Source organism: Mesoplodon densirostris, chromosome X, assembly GCF_025265405.1.
Source record: "Mesoplodon densirostris isolate mMesDen1 chromosome X, mMesDen1 primary haplotype, whole genome shotgun sequence".
Classification (NCBI taxonomy): domain Eukaryota; kingdom Metazoa; phylum Chordata; class Mammalia; order Artiodactyla; family Ziphiidae; genus Mesoplodon; species Mesoplodon densirostris.
In genome coordinates this window covers 13880214-13885733 of record NC_082681.1, presented here as the reverse complement: position 1 = coordinate 13885733, position 5520 = coordinate 13880214, and the positions used below count along the sequence as shown (strand labels likewise).

The 5520-nt window shown below is 40.5% G+C and overlaps 1 pseudogene; it reads left to right on the top strand.

The window, feature by feature from the left end:
- The first annotated feature begins 2253 nt into the window (after window positions 1–2253).
- On the top strand, window positions 2254–3949 carry LOC132482199 (histone deacetylase 1-like; annotated as a pseudogene).
- Window positions 3950–5520: the final 1571 nt, after the last annotated feature.

The window sequence follows — 5520 nt, the reverse complement described above, 5'->3', positions numbered from 1 at the left end:
AGACTTGACCAGCCTGTGGGAACAAAGTATTTGACCTCTGAGACACCATACTAGCAGTGTTTGAAGGAGCTTGCTAATCTTAAGGACCATGCCACACATCAAAGGAAAGGAAAATGGCAGCTTTTTGACAAAGTACTCTAAAGGGAGGCTACCATGTGTTCTTTAGAAAGTTAACATTTGGCAGAGCTTGGCTAGACTGTGAGATCTTCAAGGGCAGAGAAGTTATTTGGTTTCCCTCCCCATAGAGGATGATGGGAATGCAACATAATGGTTAAATTATAGACTGAACAAAGCCTAATTTGTGAGATAAGGCTATAGCTAACAAGGATGTATTCATGTTTTCCAAAGGCAATGGCTTCATTCACCCATTACTTACTAAGTACTTCTGTGTTGTGCAGTGTGTTAAGAGCTAGGGATTCAGTCCTGATTAAGACATTATTCCTGTCCTGGAAGGTCTTACCTGCTTGGATAAGGGGTGGGGACTGACTAGTAAATGGGTGATTAAAATGCAGCTAGTCAGGTATTGCCGTATGGGAAATATGGGGACAGCGGGATGGAGTACAGAGGAGGGGCAAGCACTTTGCCAAGACTGGGCAGGGGAAAATGGAGGTAGGCATGGATTTTGGAGAATTTGCTATTTTGTATGCTCTGTGCCACAAGTCCTCTCTGTTAGAATGACTAAGAAATGCTGAATGAATTTTAATTTTCTTTAATGTTCCAATTCTTTTTTAATATTTAACTAAAATTAATTTTTTACAATGCACCATTACAGAGAAAGAAAGGAAAAAATTTCCAGTTCCTTATTCAATAGGTAATTTCCTACATGAGTGAGATGGTGTCAAATGAAACACATTCATTCATCCAAAAAATTACATCTTAATGCCTCAAGAAGAATGTGAGCAAGAATTCACCAGACAGAACTTGGAAAATACTCCACCAAGCCCCACTGAGCTGTCCTTGCCAAGGCGAAGGACAGGTAATTTGTCGTGACTAATTGAAAAACATAAAGAACATTAATATGAAAAATGAAAGCATAATCCATGGTATAACAGGCAGTGAAACCATTCTCATAACTGATTACTCTTCAAGGTAACATGTTCTTCCTCTCAGGAATCTTTTTCTTTGGCCCAGTCTTTTAAAAGCCTGCTAAAGTGACATCACTTGAAAGGTCATGGGAGCAGCTGTCTTTATCCTCGTGTTCAGAGAGTGATACTGGGACACTCATAATTTGAGGAAAGAATTATTAAAGAAAATATTTAGAGACCTTGGTGATGTTATATGTTCCATCTGAACATCCTGAGACATAATATTAAGAAACAATGATTGTAATATTTGTGCGTTTTAATTTGAAACTTTGTAGCAGGCTATTAGAGGACCTAGGGTTCAATCTTAGCTCCACTGCATGTTAGCTTTGTGTACTTGGACAAGTCACTTATCTCCATGTGATTCTCAGTTTCTTTATCAGTAAATTGGAGATAATATGATCTCCTCTGCTTATCTTGCAAGGTTGAGAAAAACCAAATAAAAGAGCACTGGTGAAAGCTTTTAAAGACCATAAAGATTAATCATAAAAGGATTATTAGGAAAATCCTGAGTAATTTCTATGTTGTTAGGTTAGGTCATACCAGCTTATCAAAGTGAATTGTTTTGTATATATTGTTCTTCTTGAAGTTCAAAGAAGAATAGAGCAAATGATGTCCCTTTATAATATGGAAACCTTTGATCTTCTGAAGGTAGTTATTTCCATAGAAACTCTAAATCTGCTGTGGAGCATCCCAAATGCTCATTTCCTCCCATGGCTTTGGGTGATAAAAGAGGCAGATACAAGGCAGAATTGGGAAACACAGTAGCCATTGTGTGTTGACAGGGCCAAGGTGACATGTTTTTTTTTTTCAATGTGTTGTGGGCCTTGATAGCACATTAATGACTGGCTAGTGTCCTTACCCTGTGTAATCTTGTATGGACAATCTACCTGAAGTCTAGAGGGTGGTATATTGTAATGGCCAAGAGCAAGAGATTTAAGGGAAGGTAAATAATTGCTTTAGATCCTGGCTCTGCTATTTAGTAGCTGTGTGATTGAGAGTAAGTTACATAAACTCACTGAGCCTGAGGTTCCAGGTTCCATTAAAATGGACATGACAGTAGTATACAACTCATTTAGGGATGTTGGGAGGATTGAATGAGTTAATATATGTAAAGAGGCTGAGCAGAGCCGCTGGCAGGAGGGCAGAGGGACCTAAGGAGGGGAGCAAGATGGCGCAGACTCAGGGCACCAGGGGGAAAGTCTGTTACTACTACGATGGGTTTTTGTGAGAATCCAGTAAGAAAATGAATGTGAATGTGCTTTGACACCATAAAGTGTAACGATGTGCAAAAGGTGAACTGTGACTTACAATAATTCTGAGTAGTGATGGTTATTTTTCTGTTGTGGGAGTGAATTCCCTGGAGATATAGTGAGGGGATGTTGGAAATTACATTGGATGTAGTTTCCAGTTACGTTGTATATTATGGACAAGGCCACCCAGTGAAGCCTCACTGAATCTGCATGACTCACAATTTGCTCCTTAACTATGGCCTCGACTGAAAGATGGAAATTTATCACCCTCACAAAGCCAATGCTGAGGAGAGAACCAAGTACAACACTGATGACTACATTAAATTCTTGCGCTCCATCTGCCCAGATAACATGTCCGAGTACAGCAAGCAGATGCAGAGATTCTACGTTGGTGAGGACTGTCCGGTATTTGATGGCCTGTTTGAGTTCTGTCAGCTATCTCCTGGTGGCTCTGTGGCAAGTGCCCTGAAAATAAACAGCAGATGGACATCACTGTGAATTGGGCTGGGGGCTTACACCATGCAAAGAAGTCCAAGGAATCTGACTTCTGTTACGTCAATGTCAATGATATCGTCTTGGCTATCCTGGAACTGCTGAAGTATCACCAGAGAGTGCTGTATGTTGACATTGCTATTCACCATGGCGATGGCGTGGAAGAGGCCTTCTATACCACAGACCGAGTCGTGACTGTGTCCTTTCATAAATATGGAGAGTACTTCCCAGGAACTTGGGACCTACGGGATATTGGGGCTGGCAAAGGCAAGTATCAGGCTGTTACCTACCTGCTCCGAGATGGGATTGCTGATGAGTTCTATGAGGCCATTTTCAAGCCGGTCATGTCCAAAGTAATGGAGATGTTCCAGCTCAGTGCAGTCGTCTTACACTGTGGCTCTGATTTCCTGTCTGGGGATCAGTTAGATTGCTTCGATTCGACCATCAAAGGGCAAGCCAAGTGTGTGGAATTTGTGAAGAGCTTTAACCTGCCTATGCTGATGCTGGGAGGAGGTGGCTACACCATTATAATGTCTCCTGGTGCTGGACTTATGAAACAGCTGTGGCCCTGGACATGGAGATCCCTAATGAGCTTTCATACAATGACTACTTTGAATACTTTGGACCAGATTTCAAATTTCACATCAGTCTTTCCAATATGACTAACCAGAACACTAATGAGTATCTGGAAAAGCTCAAACAGCGACTGTTTGAGAACCTGAGAATGCTGACCCTCATACCTGGAGTCCAAATGCAGGCCATTCCTGAGGATGCCATTCCAGAGGAGAGTGGTGATGGGGATGAAGAAGACCCTGACAAGCACATCTCACTGTGTTCCTCGGACAAACAAATTGCCTGTGAGGAAGAGTTCTCCGACTCTGATGAGGAGGGAGAAGGAGGTTGCAAGAACTCTTCCAACTTCAAAAAAGCCAAGAGAGTCAAAACAGAAGATGAGAAAGAGAAAGACCCAGAAAAAAAGAAAGAAGTCACAGAAGAGGAGAAAACCAAGGAGGAGGAGGGTCTGAACAGACCTCTCCAGTTCTGGCTTCTTGCCAAGTTCCCCACCTTTATCTTGCACCCCCTCAGATTTTATATTTTCTATTTCTCTGTGTATTTATATAAAAATACATTAAATATAAATATCCTCAGGGACTAGACAGGAACCAGGGCCCTGAGCCCAGGGCACATGTGTTAGGTGAAGCTTTTCTAGTAGCTGCCTCACCACCCATCCCTCCTGAATTCTTAATTTTGAACCATAACGGGTGCCAGGTCTGGCTAGAAGGGATACACTTAAGCACCCATAGGACAAAATCTTGAAGTGCCTGCTTAGTAGCTTTGAAAAGGTGCCCTTATTGAGCATTTTGGAAGGGGTGACTGGATCTTCAGGGACTCCCTGGTCTTTTCAGGCTTCTTAAAGTAACATCAGCCATTTTTAGATTGGTTCTGTTCTCATACCTTTCTACTGGCCCCCAGTAAGCCAAGAAACTCACACTGCCTGCCCTCTCTGTCCTCCCACAATTCTGCAGGTGAAGATTGGTAGTCTAGTTTCCTTTTTGAGATACTGTTTTCATTTTTGTGAGAACCTTTGTAATAAAATGGTACATGTCTATACACTAAAAAATGTGTATATACAAAGAGACTGAATCCTTGGTATTCAACAAATATTAACTGTTTTATTAGTTAGCCCTCAACATCTGCAATGGACGGGAACAGTAAGAGGTTGTTTCAGGTGAGAACCATCACATCGAATTATGGATATAAGAGTAATGGAGCTAAAAGGATGAATAGAAACAGTGATTGAAAACATAGTTCTGGCATCGTAGAGTCTAGGTTCAGAGTCCAGCTCTGTGACCTTAGAAAAGTCAGTTAACTCTCAGAGCTTCACTTCAAATCATGAGGATCATATTAATTGCTTTTTCACAGGGCGGTTTTGAAGGATCAATTATGTGATGCATATGAAATGCAAAAAAGGATTGTCCCAATCATGTGCATCTGTTATAATTCCTATCGTTAAGTGGTCTTCTGTCCTTCCATCTTTCGCCATGGGCAGAACTGTGAAGTCCTAAACAGTCTGACCTCATGAGTTGAGTCCCACTGAGTTGGAATTAGTGCAAATGTACATGTAGACTCGTGTCCTCCTTTGTACTGTCCTTGAAGGATAGGTCTACTAAAAAGTGAAAGATACCATGCATATATAGCCAATTGATCAAAGGTGCCAAAGCAGTTTAGTGGAGGGAAAACAGTCTTTTCAACAAATAGTGCTGGATCAAGCAGATACCAATACAGGAAAAAAGTGAACATGAAATTTTACCTTGTGCCATACACAAAAATCACCTCGAAATGGATAATAAATGTAAATGGATTCTAAATGGAACCAAATATAAAACCCCAAACTCTAAAGTGTTTAGAAGACAACATAGGAGAAAATCTTTGTGACTTTGGGGTAGGGAAAAGTTCATAGATAGAATACAAAAAGCACAAAAGTATTTAAAAAATGATAAATTTAATGTTATCAAAATTAAAAACTCTTGCTCTTTGAAAGATATTGTTGAGAAAATGAAAAGTCAAACCTTGGAATAGAAGAAAATATACACAGCACTTATATCAGACAAAATACTTATATCCAGAACATATAAATGCCTTTTACAGCTCCTTAGTGAGAAAACAACCAATAAAAATGGGCAAAAGATTTG